Source organism: Lathyrus oleraceus, chromosome 3, assembly GCF_024323335.1.
Source record: "Lathyrus oleraceus cultivar Zhongwan6 chromosome 3, CAAS_Psat_ZW6_1.0, whole genome shotgun sequence".
Lineage (NCBI taxonomy): Eukaryota > Viridiplantae > Streptophyta > Magnoliopsida > Fabales > Fabaceae > Lathyrus > Lathyrus oleraceus.
The window spans coordinates 45,934,662-45,956,204 of record NC_066581.1 but is presented as its reverse complement, the minus strand read 5'-3'; the positions used below and the strand labels follow the sequence as shown (position 1 = coordinate 45,956,204).

Sequence of the window (21,543 nt, the reverse complement as noted above, 5' to 3'; positions counted from 1 at the left end):
ACACCAGAGAAAATAAAAAATTAAGAAAAATATGGTTTCAATAGCAATAAAGAATTCTTGAAAATCAGAAAGATTTTAAAAGAAATCATCAAATCAAAACTCAGAAACTCCACTCTCTTGAAAGATTTTTATTATTTAAGAATGGTTGAAAACCATTTTTTTTTTAAAGAAATCACCAAATCAAAACTCAGATGCTCCATTCGATAATGAAAGGTAGAGATTATTTTGGCAAACAATTGCAGAAAAACAAGTTCAGAATTCAATTTGTATGTAATGTGATCAAAGCCTGAAAATAAAAATAATATAGAATGACTCATTGAAGGAATTTATTTATATCGGTAGCCCTTGTTCTTATCCACTTCATTAAGAATTACCAAATGTTAGATAACTAAAAATCAACATGCTGTGACAGGGGTAAACACATCTCAGTACTATTTTTCTTTAAAAAGTATTGTTTGATTATGAATAGTTGTCCATAAAAAAATATGCATTAAATCAAAGATGATTGGAAGAACAATCAGTAAAAATCCAAACACCTCATCATTACTATAAAAACAGCAAACTCCAATAACAATACCATCAAGAACCAAATAAAACAGCAATATCAAGAAACCAAAGCATCCAAGGGAAAAAGATTGAGAGAATACAAGAACTTGAATACCAAATAAGAGGGAGAGAACTAGAAGGATGTGTGTTCATCTGCAACACCAAGGAAAAAAAGATTGAGAATACAACAACTTGAATAACAATAATAGAGTGATAGAACTAAAAGGAATCATGTTTTCGTCAGCAGCACCAAAAAAGCAAGAATAACAAATCAACAAACATATGCCTTTCAGGATTTAGAGAATACTTGAAGTAAAAGAATTTACTAGAGATCGCCAAATAAAAACTGAGGCTCTATGTAACAAAGGACAATATTTGCCAAACCACACTGCAGATAAGTAAGTTCACAAATCAACTCATGTCTTACAAATAGAACCCAAATATAAAAATAGTGAAGGATGAATCATTGAAAATATTTGATTTATACAAACTCTCCTTTCTTCTCTCTCCTCTCTTCTCCATTGCATCAAGTACATCAAAACATTCTAGACATTCAAACTTCACTCTGCAAAACAGACACATGTCTCATTTATCCAAGAAAGAGGTGGACATATATAATATATAACCATAAATACTAAAATTCTCCTAAAACATAAACTCATAATTCTAAACACACCAATCAATACTGCCATATTGTACATCATAGGACACCCCAAAACAAGTACATTCAAGAGAGAGAAAATGACTCATTAATCCAAAGGGCTTAAACTAAAGCATATCCTTCATAACGTCCGACCACAACTTTTAAATACCACGGTACATTCGTAGCTTCATGGCTTATGCTAAAGCATCTCCTTCATAATGTCGACCTCAACTTTAAATACCACAGTACATTCATAGCTTCTCTCGCCTGTAAAACAAAAAGCAAAATGTCCTTGATAAATCTATCACAGCTTCCACAATATATATCCTCCCATGACACCCAAAAGGAACTCATGAAGAAAACAAGTAAACTAGACCTTGAATAAAGAAATCATGAAGACTTAAAGAATTTATGGTAAAGTAGAGATCACCAGATGAACCACACCAATTGCAGTTTCTGTGTTATATGCAGATAAGAAATCCCATGTTTTATCCCAAAACGGCAGAATGGACAGTATGTGAACCTATTAAGCCTACCATGGGTTCCAAATGCAAACTCAAAGGATCTGACAAGTAGAGGCTAAGTATCAAAATAAAACAAAAACTGAAATGTAAAGTAAAGGGTCTTGGTAGATATGACCAAATTAAAGCATAGCAACAATAAAGAGTATGCAACACAACCTACAAAAGAACAAATTCACCATCCTATTTGCAAGGACATGTACCCATATGAAATGACACAGTTTCAGCCTCCTCCTAATACAAAGGAGTCCTTGGGCCACTGTAAGGAAGAGGGTATCTTCTTAGAAGTATCATAATCATAAATCAAAAATAGCAATAAAAACACAACAGCAAAAGAAGAATATAGAAAAACCTCTCCCAACAAAGTTAAGTTGTCCCTGAACAAATCATCAGAATAAACCCTGAACAAATCATCAGAATAAATAGCACACATACGGCATCACCAAGTTGTCTAAAATCCTATATGAAAAGGCACAGACTTCTTCCAAAATGAAGCCTATAATAGTATTCAGGTTCCAGATGAAGGAACAGAAAAGCTTCAACAATAGAAGAAACACAAAAGTTTCAAACACCAACTTGGTGAAGAAACAGCAGTTCGGGAACAGATACATATACATATAAGAAAAAACTTATATCCAAACGATGAATGAGAAAGTATGATAATCTCAATAGACACAAATGGATAACATGCATACGGAAATGTTCATATCTAAATTCAAATCCCTAAATCAAGACTAGAAGCCCTTAAATATATATATCACAGCAGGAAAACATGAATATGTTCTAGTTTAATTTGTTCACAGCATAGAGGCAGTCATCTCCAATTTCCCTAACTTCAAACAGGAAAATTAACATGGTGCAGTGAGACTAGGTGCAGTTAGACTAGAAAAGAATGGTACTTCTGTGGTACACCAAACTCATGCAATACATACAACTACAACAACCTAATTGTTTCTCACTACGTGGTCTCTGCTACATAGATCAAACTCTATCATAATATTCTATCCAAGACCATTGTTTTTAACACACACATGTACATCAATATTTCACACTGATATTTCCTGTGACATTTAGTGGTCCACAAGAAAAAAAAGTTAATAGTAGCATGATTCTCCAAACAACGCTAATCAGTAGATCAATGTTACAAAAGGAGTCTACCAAAGTTGTCCTAATTTATCCAGAATTAGAAAAAAAAGTGCACTGTCAAATTAAAGTTTGAAAACCAAAATGTCAGAGAAAAGAATTATATATATGGTAAGAAAACTCTAAGGCTTTATAGTTATAAGTTATAACCACCCCCTCACTGTACTCAATAAACCTATCCCTCACGTGTAACACCCAAGTGAAAATCATAAAGGAATAAATAAACTAGGCAATAAAACTATGCAGAGAATTAATGAATTCAAAATAATCCACAATCCAAGAGTTCATCAAAATAAACCTAATTGCTTTATGTTGCACAACAATATTTTTAAAAATATTGCACAATCCAACAAATCATCGAGCAAAATGTTCACGACAATCATCTAGGAATATTCCATATGACGTCTACAAGAAACTTATGAAGAAACCCAAAAAAATAAGATCGTAATATATACAAAGAAACATGACAAATTAATAGTCATAGTAGAGATCACCCGATGAAGTACAACAACAACAATAACTAATTGCAGCCTCTTGTGTCATTTAAGCTCCCCTTTTGCCAAGTTCTTGCACCAGTTGCAGATTCTGTGAGGGATACCCATATGGGAGAGGTGATTTTTAGTTTCATAACCTCTCTCCCCAGAAACACCAAGCAGAATGTCTACGACACCTACATGGAACTCGCAAAGAAATCGAGAAAACAAGACCTTAATATATACAAAGAAACATGAAAAATTAATAATAGTCATAGTAGAGATCACCGGATGAAAGTACAGCAACAACCAATTTCAGACTCTTGTGCTCAATTAGGCTCCCCTTATGCCATCCAAGTTCTTGCACCAATTGCAGATTCGCTGAGGGATACCCATATGGGAGAGAAGATTTTTAATTTCACCTTATATATCACATATGACAAGAATAAAAATGAAAAAAGATAAAAGAAATTATAACAAAGGAAATGGCAAATCAACAAAATTAAAAAATTCCTTATCCTCGGGATAGAGATGTTCCCTAAAATCCGGTATGGTTTCTTGTATGCCTCCAACTAAAACATGACACACCATTAGAGGACAAATATCCCAAATACCAAAACAAATAGACCATATGTGACCAAAAAATAGAATGTTCTTTCCCAAAGCTATAGACAGAAAGAATGTGAACCTTGACTGCAAATATAATCAGGTTCCATAGGTTATCTCCTGTGTAATATCCAAACACAAGAGACTAAGGACCTGACAAAAGTAGATGTTGCGTATCAAAATCAAACAAAGATCGAAATGAGAAGAGTATTGATTTTGTGTAGCTTAATCGAGATCGCCAGATAAAAATCATCTAAGCACATATTCTAGTCATAGTAAAGATCACCAGATAAAAATACAATAACAACTAATTGCAAGTTCTTGTGCTCAATTAGACTCCCACTTATGCCATGTTCTTGCACTAAGAATTAATATATAGGATGCAGAGTCAAGATAGACGGCTAAGATAACATGATTACGGTAATTAAAAAGACACCTCATAAGAACATGAGATAACAAAGATAGTTTCTAGCTGTTACATAGCAAAGTGTGTACCATGCTCGAGGCAGTGTAAATAAAAATGAAGATAGAAGTCCCTCAGTACGAGTTAAGCAAAGAGATATTCTAGAATCTCGAGTGTTCTTAGTTAATGCACGTCGATACATTTACATGACACTACATTTACAATTTTCAAGAGAGAAAATTCAAAGAATTAACCGAAGCACAAAGGATACATAACAGAGTTCAAGCCGGTGTTTGTTAGGAACTAAGAAATATGTGGTGTTCAACCAAGCACTTGGGCTTGAGTAATAAACAAGCTCCTGCTAAGGAACGAAAGTCCAAGAAATACTGAGTTCGATTCCTGGTGAGAACAATGCTTGGCCAATGTCATGACCTCTCAGCACGAACTCTGGATTCAATTTTATGTACATCACCAAATAAATGAAGGGTATAGAAAAGCATCCCCATGTCCTTCAAAGCGACCAAAAGTCTAAAATATATGTTTTTCCCAATACTATGCAGGCCCACTCAAACCATCATAGAATTATCTATAAAAACAATTTCTATAATCCAAAACAAAGACATATATAAGTTAGAAAAAAATCATGTATAACCTCTACCAAAACTCACAATACACCAGACCATGCAACATTCTCTATCGAAATCGACAACTAAAACACTACAATAAAATATTATTCAAAATTCAAAATTTATATTCCTCTCCAAAACAATAGGTCACTCATCTATGATATCTGGTAGACGGCTAGAAAAAATTTCAGTCTCAAACATAATACATAACACTTAGACACATAGAAGAAGACAACAACTGATATTGAATGGGTTGCCGTTTCTTACATGAAACTAGAAGTGTAATTCTCCAAACCAAGTGGCAAATCAGAGGAACAAAGTGATTACACCAAGCCATTCTCCATCTACAGAAAAGCATGCTGCTTATTATGTTGAGAAAATAGAACCTTACACCACTGTGACAGAGATGTCAATAAAAAAAAGGGAAAAGGGCCAAGTGTAATTTTGCAAATTAAGTGGCATGTCAGAAGAACGAAGTGATTCCACCAAGTTATTCTTCCTTACACGACTATGACAGAGATGTCATTAAAAAAAAGGAGGAAAAGGGAAATGTAATTTTGCAAACCAAGAAATGATTCCACAGTTATTCTTCCTGTCTAGAAGAGTAAAGTAACTAAGAATGCACATAAATAAAATAGGCTCTTCAGAATCAATTAAACTTAAAAAACAAAAAACAGAGGATAAAACATAGAAAGATGAAAACCAACAGAATAGAAAAGCGTCGAGCCTCCCGAATTCCTCATCTTTAGTACAATCCTGATACAAAAACACAAACTCCAAGATTACCAGGACAAACCATCAAAGGACAAATATCCCCAATCCCAAAACAAATATTTAAAATAGTGACGGGTTTTATCCCAAGGTTGAATGGACAAAATGTGGTAACCTCTACTTGCCACAGGCCAAAGCACACCATAAATCAAGTAAACTTAATAGCATAATTCTACTGTGACAAATGAGTTATAGGAAAATAACCAATTAAACTTAATAGCATAATTCTACTGTGACAAATGAGTCATAGAAAAATAACCAAGAAGAAAGAAAGAATAATAGCATAATTCTTTAAACCACCAAGTCGCATAACAGCATAACAAAGTGAGGCCCACCAAGCTGCCCCAACTTCATGCAGTACATCAAAACCCATGTAACGCTTACTATGTCAATACATGATAGATATACAATAAATTGTGCTGAGACAAGCTTGTAGAAAAAGAACCAAGAAGAAAGAAAGAAAGAATAATCGCATAATTTTTCAAACCACCAAGTCGCAGATCAGCATAACAAAGAGAGGCCCAACAAGCTGCCCCAACTTCTCCGGAATTACGGAACTTATTCCCTGTCAGAATACAGATCAAAAACCCAAATGTATAACTAACATTTGTAAAAGAGAAGTAATACTGCTGGTAAGAATCCCTAAAGCTGAACTTTTCAATTAAACCTCAATAGAATTTTCTCAACGGAAACAGCCAAGTGCAAATCATTAAGGAGTAAATCAAGAATCTGGTTAAATTACGTCATTACACTCTAATAGGACATCTATTATTCAAATGTACATTCAAGGGGAAAAAATGACTGGTTAAATGCAAAGGTTAAAATTCCATGATACATTCATAGCCTCTCTCCAACGAATCATCGAGCAAAATGTCCACGACAATCATGTAAGAATATTCCATATGACGTCTACAGGAAACTTATGAAGAAACCCCAAAAAAATAAGATCTTAACATATATACAAAGAAACATGACAAATTAATAGTCATAGAAGAGATCACCCGATGAAAGTACAACAACAACAATGCAGCCTCTTGTGTCATTTAGGCTCCCCTTTTGCCAAGTTCTTACACCAGTTGCAGATTCTGTGAGGGATACCCATATGGGAGAGAAGATTTTTAGTTTCATAACCTCTCTCCCATGAAACATCAAGCAGAATGTCTCCACGAAAGTCACGACAATCATCTAAGCACATATTCCATGCGACGCCTACATGGAACTCGCAAAGAAATCGATAAAACAAGACCTTAATATATAGAAAGAAACATGAATAATTAGTAGTCATAGGAGTGATCACCATACAAAAGTACAACAATCAATCAATTGTAGGCTCTTGTGCTCAATTAGGCTCCCCTTATGCCAAGTTCTTGCACCAATTGTAGATTCTCTATAGGGGAGAAGATTTTTAGTTTAGTCTTATAAATCACATATGACAAGAATAAAAATGAAAAAATAAATTATAACAAAGTAAATGGCAATATAATCCCATAACGAAAAGAAAAAAAAAACTAATAGCGATCTTCTTGATAGTAGCATGTAGAAGAATACAAGAACCACGGACCCTAAAATCAATGCAATGAGAGAACCTTGAAGGATGGTTATATAGGATGCAGAGTCAAGATAGACGGCTAAGATAACACGATTGAAGTAATTAAGAAGACTCCTCGCAAGAAAAGTGAGTTAACGAAGACAATTTCCAACTGCTTCATAGCAAAGTGTGTACCAAGCTCGATGCAGTGTAAATAAGAATGAAGATAGAAGTCCCTCACTGTAGGTTAAGCAAAGAGATATATTCTAGAATCTTGAGTGTTTGTTATGTCAAGACTTAAATTCATGGATTGCCTCTCCTTTCTCTCCCATGAATCAACTGAACTTAAAAATCAAGGATAAAACAAAGAAAGATGGAAACTAACAGAACAAAAAAAAAACCTTCTGAATTCATCATCTTCAGTGCAGGTAGAAAGATATACTCTAGAATCTTGTATGCTTCAACGTTCCAATTTTTGGAAGAGCGGAGTTAGCCCATTATCTTGTATGCTCTAAACCAAAGTAAAATTCATGTTACAAATATAGAAACATAATCGCGTATTATAGAATAATGCATAATTTTATCCCAAATACGATAGGAATCAAGCGTGTATGATGAAACAAAATACTGAGCTGTAAAGAATTCATAATCTGAGTAGAGATCACCAAATTAAAACACACATCCACATATCATTATGGTTCACATGTCCTTGTTGATTCGATCACAGAAGGAGAGTAATACAAAGCAGAAGAAATACTCGTCTCCAATCTTTCCTCTTCGGATGATGAATCAAAGAAGAGCAGTATGATTATGAATCTTTATGTAGTACATCAAACGCATGTAACACTTTATTCTGTGACAAATGAGTTGTAGAAAAAGAACAAAGAAGAAAGAAAGAATAATAGCATAATTCTTCAAACCACCAAGTCGCATAACAAAGAGAGGCCCACCAAGCTGCACCAACTTTATGTGGTACATCAAAACTCATGTAACACTTACTCTGTCAACATATGATAGATATAAAAAAAAATTATGTTGTGACAAATTAATTGTAGAAAAAGAACCAAGAAAGAAGAAGAATTGCATAATTCGTCAAACCACCAAGTTGCAGATCAGCATAATAAAGAGAAGCCCACCAAGTTTCCCCAACTCCTCCAGAATTACGGAAACTTATTCCCTGTCAAAATACAGATCAAAAACCATAGAACTACTTCTCCGGAATTACGGAAACTTATTCCCTGTCAGAATACACATCAGTTGAACTTTTTCAACTGAAACAGCCAAGTGCAAATCATTAAGGAGCAAATCAAGATGTTGTGCAATAATGAGAATCTGAAGAAATGAAAATAATTCACAATTCATGTAGAGGGCTTGATTCAGATATCCAGAAATCAAATCGCCGCAAAATGGGTAAATGCATATCTCAATATCCTTTAATATTTAAGAGCATAACCCAATCATTGAATAATGATAGAGTCGAGGAAACTAGATCCTCAATAAAAACCGAGCAATGTGAAGAGAACTCGTGAACAATTTAAGAAAATAAGACCTTCAACTAAGACAAAGAAAAGTGAAGAATTTAAAATTGGAGTAGAGCACACCAAATGAAATTGTAGAATCTGATGCTACATAGGCTCCCACAGCTATACTCCAAATCAGAGTGATAATGTTTTGGGAGAAAATATTCCTATTCTTATAAATAGAAAATGATATAAGAAAAAACATATAACAAAGGAAGTGGAAAACCAATGGAACAAAACAAGGCCAAACCAAGCTTTCCGAAATTCTCTAACCTTGGCGTGCTGGCAGACAAATCTTATATGCTTCAGCATTCCTCCACTTGATACGAAAACTCCCAACACAATCAAGACACACCTTCAAAGAACAAATATCCAATTGCAAAACAGATACAAATGTGAGAAAAAAGGCTGGTTTCGTCCAAAAGATTGAAAGGATATTGTATTGTATGTTAACCTCTGCTTGCAACAGAGCCAAGGCACACCAAAATTTATAACAGCCCCAAACTAAGCTTACTAAAATTCTCCATCCACGGCGCTAGAAAACAAATCTTGTATGCTTCTATATTGTAACACCAAAATGAAAATTCAAAAGAACTGAGAAAAGTAAAGCATACAACACAGCCTGCAGAACATGCTGGTTGTTTGGAACAGATGACTATCCAATTTGCAATATCTTGTCCTCAACACAGCCTGCAGAACATGCTGGTTTGGAACAGATGACTAGCCAGGGGATATTGATTTAGGAGTACAAGTCACAAATCACAATCAAAACAATAAACAATAAAAGAATATCGCCACTCTTTTGCCAATGTATCCCCAACAAACAGATAGTCAAAGCAAATAACACCAACCAAGATGTCCATTTCTCTTTTAGAACTACCTTTTTTGAATTCTCTAATTCTCGTTCTACAAAAGTAACAGGCCTGTTGTCCATTTCTACAAACACTGCTTGCATCTTCTTGTAGATTTCAATGTTACTAGCTTTCTTTTGCACTTTCAACCATTTTATACTGATCATCAGACCCTTGAGAACTGCAAGGCTCTGGGTGTGCATAGGGCTGTTGAGGAAGAACACCATTTGAAGGTGTTAATCCAAGTAGTCCACCAAGCAAAGTCTGAAATGTTTATTCATAACAATGAATTAGGTATGATTATATTAGTGATGATGAGTTTCATAATTGGTATATATCGATAGATACCGTGAATCCGAGTAAGAATATGTCATAATGATATGCAGAAGGTTTCTTGAGATTGAATTCTTTCAGTTGTGCCATCCCAGAAGCAACAGTACCATCAAGGCAGGAATAAAAGCAGAAAAAATCTATGTTGGAGAAACCTTCCCCATGTCATGTGTCATATGTTAAAATCTATTATTAGTTATTTTGCGATTTCAGGAGTCCTTATTGAAAGAAAACCCAAACTAGGGTTTATTTGCACGTGAATTACTTCGGTAACTGTCAAATGGTGTAAATATGTAGGGGACATCAAAGTCATGTAACATTAAAAGGCTCACCAGAAATGTGCAAACTTTTTTACTGTCAAATTATAGATCAAAAACCCAAATTTAGAACATACACTTTTGTGGGAAAAAAGTAGTATTGACGGGAAAAACCCCTAAGGCTGAACTATATCATTAAACATCAAAATCAAATCACTTATCCAAGTAAAAATCATAACAGAGTAAATCAGGATGAAGTGCAATAAAAATCAAAACAAAATAAACCTGGGGATTGATTCTACACAATGTTATTGTTTCAAAACAAAACTCTGCAGAAGAAGAAAAAAAGAATCATTTCAGTTCATATGTATGGCGATGAATACCAGAAGCGAATACAAAACATGAAGGCCAAAACAACAGAAAACAAAACAAAGTACGTGTGTTCACAAAATTACCTTTCCTGCAACATCAGAGAAAATAATAAATTAAGAAAAATATTATTTAACAATTGTTGTAAAGCAGACAATTTTGAAAGAAATCATCAAATCAAAACTCAGAGGCTCCACTCTATTGGGAGATAGTTATTATTTAACAATTGTTGAAAACTAGATAGATTTTAAAAGAAATCACCAAAACAAAACTCAGAGACTCAACTTGATAATGAAAGATAGAGATTATTTTGACAAACCATTGCAGAAAAACAAGTTCACAATTCGATTTGTATGTAATGTGATCAAAGCCGGAAAATAAAAATGATATAGAATGACTGAATGGAGGAATTGATTTATATCGGTAGCTCTTGTTCTTATCCACACTATTAAGAATTGCCAACATGCTGCAACAAGGATAAACACATCTCAATACTATCTTACTTTAAAAAGTATTGCTTGATTATCAAATGAATAACTGTCCATAAAAAACTATGCATTAAATCAAAGATAATTGGAAGAACTATGCATTAAATCAAAGATAACTGGAAGAACAATCAATCAAAACCCGAACAACTCATCATTAGTGGCAAATCATTAATATAAAATCAGAAAACTCCAATATCTATACAATCAAGAGAATCAATGAAATCAAAATAATCCACAATCCAAGAAGAGTGTATCAAAATAAACCTAATTGCTTTATATTACACAACCATATTTTTAAAAATATTGCACAATCCAAGAAGAGTATTACAATAAACTTGATTGCTTGATACTACAAGTGATTTAGCAGTTCACGAATTCAATAAAGGATGATAAACATGTAAATGTATCAAGATTGCAACACATAACCAATATTTGATACTCTACTGGCAACACCTTATAGCAGAAATTTCGCATCAAAACTCCACTGTACTGCTAACAAAGGAATACATGATCAAAAGAAGAAGAATATTTGAAGAACTCAATATTGTAGCAAATCATTAAAGTTAAAGAGGAAACTCATGCTGAGCATAACTGCATTGGCATTTAAATTCGTAGAGAAGAATTTAATAGAGATCACCAAATCTAAAAACTAGGTTGGAGAATTTATATATTGTCTCACCTTACAGTGACAAATAGGAAAATAACAACAAATCAAGAATCATCTGCTCTCAGAATTGATAAAGAAATATTGACAATAAAAGAATTTATAAAATCATATTCAGATTTGGCAAGGGTTGTTTCTTCCTTCCTTAAGCCCCATTGATAGTTTACAATCTTCTTATTTCCAATTTATAAAATCTCATCTAATAAAATAATATAAATAATAATAATAATAATAATACTATAATAATAATAATAATAATATAATAATAATAATAATAGTGCTTATATGGATATCGTACAATATTGCATTGACATTTATCTTCGGAGAAAGAATACAACTTCACAAGAGAAATTCAAAAGAAAGAGTGAATCATATATAAATTTCAGATATTTGGTAATGTTTGCATGTAGCAAAACAGACACATCTCGACTTAGCCAAGAAAGAAATGGATATGTACTACATAACCGTAAATACTGAAGCTCTTCTAATACTTGCATTCCTTCTTCAAAACACAAAAATCAACATTACCTCATTACACTCTCATAGGACACCTATACTTCAAATGTACATTCAAGGGAAAAAATGACTCGTTGAATGCAAAGGTTCAATTCCACAATACACTCATAGCCTCTCTCCAATGAATCATCAAACAAAATGTCCACGACAATCATCTAAGCAGTATTCACAATAAATATTCCATATGACATCTACAGGGAATTTACGAAGAAATCCCAAAAATAAGATCTCAACATATTATACAAAGAAACATGAAGAATTAATAGTCATATGAGAGATCACCAGATGAAAGTACAAAAACAACCAATTGCAGCCTCTTGTTCTTAATTAGGCTCCCCTTATACCAGGTTCTTGCACCAGTTGCAGCTGAGGGATAAGAGAAGACTTTTGGTTTAGTCTTGTACATCACATATGACAATAAAAATGAAAATATAAAAAATAAATTATAACAAAGGAAATGGCAAACCAACAACAAAAAGAGGTGCAAAAAAACTGCAGAATTCCTTATCCTCGAGATAGAGATGTTCCTGAGAATTGGGTATGGTTTCTTGTATGCCTCCAACTAAAACAGGACACACAATTAGAGGACAAATATCCCAAATACCAAAACAAATAGACTATATGTAACTAAAAAATTGAATTTTCTTTCCCAAAGCTATATACAGAAAGAATGTGAACCTCTGACAGCAGCTATAAACAAAAGGAATGTGAAGCTCGGACTGCCACAGGTTCCCCAGAAAACGAGACATTTATAGGTTATCTCCTGTGTAACGTCCACACACAAGAGACTAAGGATCTGACAAAAGTAGATGTTGACTTGAGTATCAAAACCAAACAAAGATTGAAATGAGAAGAGCATTAGTAGAGATGACCAAGCTAGAGCGTAGCAACAGAGGGAGTATATAGTCCCCAAAATATGATTGATCAAGGAACTTTGAACATTAGAACTTGCTAGATGCAAACATGTTACGGAAGGTTCAACCAACAGTAATATTTAAAATACTAGGAAAATGCAATATGAAAGTGGGAAACCAATTTTTAGTTAAGGTAACTGGCTTTATGTATATCAGTTCAAACCTGAGTAAGTAGACAAAAGAAAATATTGCTCACGATCCATGTTACACAAGAAATGCTGTAAAACATAGCAGTACAATAACCCATCGCTTAGGAAACCTGAGTAAGTAGATAACCCCAGAAAAAAGAGGCCTGAATGAGGCCCACTGTTGCACTGTTCCAGTTGAACTCTTGAGACATTGGAAGTATTGCTACACTCATATTTACCCACAAAAAGGGAAATGTACAGCATATATCAGTATCATTAGGTTAGTAAGATTGTGGAAATATAGAAACAATTAATCAAATATACACAAACGCCTGATATAAATAGCATTGTAACTGAAGCTATAAACAAAAGAAAATATTGCTCACGCAATCCATGTTACACAAGAAATGCTGTACAACATAGCAGTACAATAACCCATCGCTTAGGAAACTGCTGCCGCCAAGGAGATATTTGATTAAGATTTCCTTCCAGAAGAATGGCTTCACCAGTCCCTTCAGTTGATCGCCTATCAATCATCGTTTCTCCAATGTCATTATCCTCAGACTTGTAACAAGCACAAAACATATTTACTTTCCTTTGTCCAACATCGCTACTGCCAAATGGAGCTGAAGAAAGGTAAGAATAACTTCGTTGGGGGGTCGGCGTCATCTCTCCCTCACGAGTTGGATGTGTCTGACCCACGAAAGAGTCGCCCTTCACATATTTCTTAAGGTGTGCCTATCGATTTCTTGCACCAATTGCAGATTCGCTGAGGGATACGCATATGGGAGAGAAGATTTTTAATTTCGCCTTATATATCACATATGACAAGAATAAAAATGAAAAAAGAAAAAAGAAATTATAACAAAGAAAATGGCAAATCAACAAAATTAAAAAAATCCTTATCCTCGGGATAGAGATGTTCCCTAAAATCCGATATGGTTTCTTGTATGCCTCCAACTAAAACATGACACACCATTAGAGGACAAATATCCCAAATACCAAAACAAATAGACCATATGTGACAAAAAAATTGAATGTTCTTTCCCAAAGCTATAGATAAAAAGAATGTGAACCTTGACTGCAGATATAATCAGGTTCCATAGGTTATCTCCTGTGTAACATCCAAACACAAGAGACTAAGGACCTGACAAAAGTAGATGTTGCATATCAAATCAAACAAAGATCGAAATGATAAGAGTATTGATTTTGTGTAGCTTAATCGAGATCGGAAGAGAATTGTGCAGCAAAAGCTTCTAATTCTGAGAATTGTGCTAATTCCAATTTTAATTTACCCGCTACTTGTTTCATGGCTTTTATTTGAGCCGCCAATCCAACTCTGGAATCGGAAATACCCACATTAATTAAGGTCTGATCCCAGCATTGAATAGAAATGACATTAGTAGGAATATAAGTTGAAACATCTCCGGATTAGGTCTCAACTATTGGTAAAGCAGTCATACTTCCTTCACCTAACTGAGAACTTAGTAGAGATGACCAAACTAGAGTGTAGCAGCAGAGAGAGTACATAGCCCACCAAACTAGAGTGTAGCAACAGAGAGAGTACATAGCCCACAAAGTATGAGGATTCATAGGGAACAAAATTCCGCCCAACTCAAGAGATCATGTAATGATAATTTTGGTTTCATCCTAATAGAAAGTCTTTGGGCCACTGCAACAGAGAGGATATCTTTTTAGGAGTATGTATCATAATCATCTTAAATCACAAATAAAAACATCATAACAGAAGAATATAGAAAACCTATCCAGAAAAAGTTAAGTTCTCCCCATCCAACCAACCATCATAACAAACAAAACATCTTATAAAAAATTCCTCAACTTGGAAGTGGAAAAGTAATCCCATAATCTTGAATGTTAAGCCAGACTATAACTCAGTTCCTAGTATAGAAACGCACAAAAGCTTCACTGCCCGAAGAAATGCAAAAACTTAGACACAAGCATGTAAGTAAAAAAAAAATCACAGATCCTCAAAAGAAGATCTCCATGCCTACACTTTGAGAACAGCAATCAACACAAGAAAACAAGAACAAAAAACCTGAAATCAAAGCACAGCAAGAAATGTGAAGTTAATGGCATCCACTAACTGAGAAAAGGTATCAATACGAAAATCCCTAACAACCTCGTTCATAGCAGCCGGTCCAAGAAATCAAGAACAACAAAACCTGAAATCAAGCCTTCGCGGAGCAAACAACTCGCCAACTCATCAGGTAATCAAGAAAAGAGAGAAAGTATGGCACAAGAACGAGAACAAGCAAACTATGGAATCAAGAAATCAAAACCATACCCTCTCCTGCAACCACCAAAGGCTCTAAGGAGGAGAAAAACAGGTTCACTATTTAATGAAGAAATCTGAAACTATTTCTCGTTCTTAGGTTATCTCCTGTGTAACATCCAAACACAAGAGACTAAGGATTTGACAAAAGTAGATGTTGCATATCAAAATCAAACAAAGATTGAAATGAGAATAGTATTAGTAGAGATGACCAAACTAGAGTGTAGCAACAGAGAGAGTACATAGCCCACAAAATTCCATTCAACTCGAGGGATCATGTAATGATAATTTTGGTTTCATCCTAATAGATAAGTCTTTGGGCCACTGCAACAGAGAGGATATCTTTTTAGGAGTATGTATCATAATCATCTTAAATCACAAATAAAAACATCACAACATAAGATTATAGAAAACCCATCCAGAAAAGCTAAGTTCTCCCCAACCAACCAATCATCATAACAAACAACACATCTTGTAAAAAATTCTTTAACATGGAAGGGGAAAAGTATCCCATAATCTTGTATGTTAAGCCGGACTATAACTCAGTTCCTAGTATAGAAACGCACAAAAGCTTATGGAAAACAGAAACCACCAGCATGTAAGTAAAAAAACCCCTAGGATGAATGAGAAAGTGTGAAAATCTAAGCAAGTGTCTTTGTCACCAAGTTAAGTAGTTCACACCGCAGAAGAGCTCATCATCTCCAATATCTCCAAATTCAGACAGCAAACACTCAACAACTCATCTCCAATATCTCGAAATTCAGACTGCAAACACTCAACACCAAATGAATCAACGCCAAATGATACATTTACTTATATATTTTACAGTGTCATGTCTATTGTATCAAGATTCGGAGAAAAAAATTGATTTATCTATGGGAGAAAAAATTTGATTTACTTATATATCAAGAACTCTTAACTCACTGCATAACGGGAGAAAAATAATTGTTGTCTCAATCAAAACAAAAATTGAAATGTTAAGTATCTTATTAGTAGAGATGACCAAATTAAAGCATACAACACAGCCTGCAGAACATGCTGGTTCTTTGGAACAGATGCCTATCCAATTTGCAGGATCTTGTCCTCAATCTGAAAAATTATTAATTTAAGCTTCCACTTAAAACCAGGCGATATTGATTTAGGAGTACAAGTCATAAATCACAACTAACAATCAAAACAATAAACAATAAAAGAATATTGTCACTCCCTTGCCAATGTGTCCCCAACCAACAGATAGTCAAAGCAAATAACACCAACCAAGATGTCCATTTCTCTTTTAGAACTACCTTTTTTGAGTTCTCTAATTCTCTTTCCACAAAAGTAACAGCTGTTTGTCCATTTCTACAAACACTGCTTGCATCTTCTCGTAGATTTCAATATCACTACGTTTCTTTCGCACTTTCAACCAATTTTTTCTGATCATTAGACTCTTGAGGAAGAACACCATTTGAAGGTGTTAATCCAAGTAGTCCACAAAGCAAAGTCTGAAATGTTCTATTCATAACAAAAAGTTAGGTATGATTATATTAGTGATGATGAGTTTCATAATTGGTATATATCGATAGATACCGTGAATCGGAGTAAGAATATGTCATAATGATATGCAGAAGGTTTCTTGAGATTGAATTTTTTTTTGTGCCATCCCAGAAGCAACATTATGATCAAAGAAGTAAAGTCCTGCTACTATCAACGCAGGAATAAAAGCAGAAAAAAACCTATGTTGGAGAAACCTTCCCCATGTCTTGTGTCATGTGTTACAATCTATTATTAGTTGATTTAGTCATTTTTGAAAGAAAAACCAAACTAGGCTTTATTTCAACGTGAATTACTTCGATAACTGTCCAATGGTGTAAAGATGTAGGGGACATTTTTAACCCAATCAAAAAGGCTCATGTAACAATAAAAGGCTCACCAGAAATGTGCAAACTTTTTTACTGTCAAATTATAGATCAAAAACCAAAATTTAGAACATACACTTTTGTGGGAAAAAAGTAGTATTTACGGTAATAACCTCTAAGTGAAAATCATAAAAGAGTAAATCAGGAAGAGGTGCAATAAAAATTGAAACAAAATAAACCTGGGGACTGATTCTACACAATGTTATTGTTTCAAAACACAACTCTGCAGAAGAAGAAAAGAAGAATCATTTCAGTTGATATGTATGGCGATGAATACCAGAAGCGAATACAACACATGAAGACCAAACAACTGAAAATAAAACAAACTACGTGTGTTCACAAAATTACATTTCCTGCAACACCAGAGAAAATAATAAATTAAGAAAAATGATTTCAACAGCGAGAAAGAATTGTTGTAAACCAGACAATTTTTAAAGAAATCATCAAATCAAAACTCAGAGGCTCGACTATATTGAAAGATAGTTATTATTCAACAATAGTTGAAAACTAGAAGGATTTTAAAAGAAATCACCAAAACAAACTCAGAAGCTCCACTCTATAATGAAAGATAGAGATTATTTTGGCAAACCATTGCAGAAAAACAAGTTCACAATTCGATTTGTATGTAATGTGATCAAAGCCGGAAAATAAAAATGATATAGAATGAGTCATTGGAGGAATTGATTTATATCGGTGGCTCTTGTTCTTATCCACATTATTAAGAATTCCCAACGTGCTGCAACAAGGATAAACACATCTCATTACTATTTTACTTCAAAAACCAAAATGTAAGAGAAAATAATTTATATATATGATAAGGAAACTCTAAGGCTTTATAGTTATAAGTTATAACCACCCCCTCACTGTACTCAATAGATCTCTCATGTGTAACACCCAAGTGAAAATCATAAGGGAATAAATAAACTAGGCAATAAAACTATGCCGAGGATTAATGAATTCAAAATTAATAATAGTCATAGTAGAGATCACCAGATGAAAGTACAGCAACAACCAATTGCAGGCTCTTGTGCTCAATTAGGCTCCCCTTATGCCAACCAAGTTCTTGCACCAGTTGCAGATTCGCTGAGGGATACCCATATGGGAGAGAAGATTTTTAATTTCGTCTTATATATCACATATAAAAATGAAAAAAGAAAAAAGAAATTATAACAAAGGAAATGGCAAATTAACAAAATTAAAAAATTCCTTATCCTCGGGATAGAGATGTTCCCTAAAATCCGGTATGGTTTCTTATATGCCTCCAACTAAAACACGACACAATATCCCAAATACCAAAACAAATAGACCATATGTGACAAAAAAGAAATTGAATGTTCTTTCCGAAAGCTATAGACAGAAAGAATGTGAACCTTGACGGCAGATATAATCAGGTTCCATTGGTTATCTCCTGTGTAACATCCAAACACAAGAGACTAAGGACCTGACAAAAGTAGATGTTGCGTATCAAAATCAAACAAAGATCAAAATGAGATGTGTAGCTTTATCGAGATCGGAAGAGAATTGTGCAAAAGCTTCTAATTCTGAGAATTGTGCTAATTCCAATTTTAATTTACCAGCTACTTGTTTCATGGCTTTTATTTGAGCCGCGGATCCAACTGTGGAATCGGAAATATCCACATTAATTAAGGTCTGATCCCAGCATTGAATAAATCGCCATATAAGAATATTTGATCATCTGTAATAGAAATGACATTAGTAGGAATATAAGCTGAAACATCTCCGGATTGGGTCTCAACTATTGATAAAGCAGTCATACTTCCTTCACCTAACTGAGAACTTAGTAGAGATGACCAAACTAGAGTGTAGCAACAGAGAGAGTACATAGCCCACAAAGTATGAGAATTCATAGGGAACAAAATTCCGCCCAACTCAAGAGATCATGTAATGATAATTTTGGTTTCATCCTAATAGAAAGTCTTTGGGCCACTGCAACAGAGAGGATATCTATTTAGGAGTATGTATCATAATCATCTTAAATCACAAATAAAAACATTTATAGAAAACCTATCCAGAAAAGTTAAGTTCTCCCCAACCAACCAATCATCATAACAAACAACACATCTTGTAAAAAACTCTTTAACATGGAAGGGGAAAAGTATTCCATAATCTTGTATGTTAAGCCAGACTATAACTCAGTTCCTAGTATAGAAACGCACAAAAGCTTACAACCACCAGCATGTAAGTAAAAAAATCCCTAGGATGAATGAGAAAGTGTGAAAATCTAAGCAAGTCTCTTTGACACCAAGTTAAGTAGTTCACACCGCAGAAGAACTCGTCACCTCCGATATCTCCAAATTCAGACTGCAAACACTCAACACCCCACAGTAGAACTCATCTCCAATATCTCCAAATTCAGACTGCAAACACTCAACACCAAATGAATCATCGCCAAAAGATTCGGAGAAAAAAATTGATTTATCTACCGGAGAAAAATTTTGATTTACTTATATATCAAGAACTCTTAACTCACTGCAGACGCTTCTCTCCATTATCAAAATCGTTAACCACAGCAAGAACTGTAAAATTAATGGCATCAGGAAATCAAGAAAAGAGAGAAAGTAGGGCACAAGAACGACAACAGCAAACTAGGGAATCAAGAAATCAAAACCATACTCTCTCCTGCAACCATCAATAACGAGAAAAAAAAACTCTTCATAGTAGCAGCTTGTAGAAAAAAAACAAGAACGACAAACCCTACAATCGATATATCACGAATCAAACAGATAAATCCGAGCAATGTACAATGGAATGGAACGAGGGAACCGATGGTTATATAGGATGCGGAGTCAAGATAGACGGCTAAGAAAACACGGATGGTGGAACATTTAACGGTCACGATGCAATTAAAATAAAGACGCGTTTTCTAAATAAGGCGGTGTCAGATCCGCAGGATAAGATATCGTTGGAGTCGTTCTCGGGTTGCGTACCAAGCAAGCACCAACTTTTGTGGAAAAAACTGTTTCATATTTTAGTTTAAAAAATGTAAAAATATTGGGAATCATTATTAATTCAATATTATATATTTGTATAAATTGTTTTAATCAGGTGAGATTTAAAAAAAAAATAGTAAAAAATATATTCATTATATTATTTTATAATTTTTTAAGCATTCACATTCATCATATTTATATTTTTTAAAGCATTCACTTAAATATATCTTTTAAACATTCCTACAACTCAATCAAATATATAAAATAAGTTTCACTTAACCCTTCAATAAATCTCACAAGTTAATTATATTGGTTTTTTATTCAATTACATTGAAAATTAGTACTCCTTTCCTATAGCCACATTGATAAGCTAACGAATGAGTTTAGAATATTAATCATCAATAGCATTCTAATTGACATTTTTTATATGAGTATTTACGGTGTAGTTTATGTGAGGATAAAGATTCTTAGTATTTGTTTTAATGATGTCAATTATTTTTAGTTGGTCTTAATGTGTACTTTGGACGGCGTCATCATATCATAGAATGCATTCATCCTCTAACATGCTCAAAGTATAAGTTCAATGTATCCATGCATATAGGAGCATATCATAGATGTAAATAATGCATTTGATCACCGTTGGTACATTAGATTTATAAGAGAATGGTTTGATTGACCAAAATACATCTCAAAAACTCATTTTTGACAATTTAAGAACTCTGAGTTGACTCATGACTTGGAGTGGTTGAACTGTGAGTCGACTCATGACTTGGAGCGGTCGACTCATTTATGCATATCCCATTTTGTTTAACTCTCGGGTCTGAACGGGTCGAGTCATAGGTCGACCCAATCCAACTTTGAGTCGACTCATGACTTGGAGCGATCGACTCATTTATGCATATCTTATTCTATGTAACTCTCGGGTCTGAACAGGTCGAGTCATAAGTCGACTCAACTCTGGAAAAACCTGTTTGAGTCGACTCATCCCCTGTTTGAGTCGACTCATTGCTTGTTTCATTTGAACCATGTTGCCACGGGTCTGAACAGGTCGAGTCATAGGTCAACTCAACTCTGGAAAAACCCTGTTTGAGTCGACTCATCCCC

At 34.2% G+C, this 21,543-nt stretch overlaps 3 long non-coding RNA genes across 3 annotated transcripts; 1 reads left to right on the top strand and 2 right to left on the bottom strand.

The window, feature by feature from the left end:
• Positions 1–1,105: 1,105 nt before the first annotated feature.
• Positions 1,106–20,350, bottom strand: LOC127132419 (uncharacterized). The gene is made up of 6 exons (XR_007806704.1): positions 20,123–20,350; positions 19,789–20,025; positions 19,301–19,435; positions 16,877–18,571; positions 7,662–9,647; positions 1,106–7,119 (listed from the first exon to the last, which is right to left on the bottom strand). It is a non-coding gene; the product is annotated as an uncharacterized LOC127132419 (long non-coding RNA).
• On the top strand, positions 3,888–19,317 carry LOC127132420 (uncharacterized). Its single transcript, XR_007806705.1, has 3 exons — positions 3,888–4,044; positions 14,404–14,666; positions 19,137–19,317. It is a non-coding gene; the product is annotated as an uncharacterized LOC127132420 (long non-coding RNA).
• On the bottom strand, positions 12,035–14,367 carry LOC127132421 (uncharacterized). The gene is made up of 2 exons (XR_007806706.1): positions 12,934–14,367; positions 12,035–12,817 (listed from the first exon to the last, which is right to left on the bottom strand). It is a non-coding gene; the product is annotated as an uncharacterized LOC127132421 (long non-coding RNA).
• Positions 20,351–21,543: the final 1,193 nt, after the last annotated feature.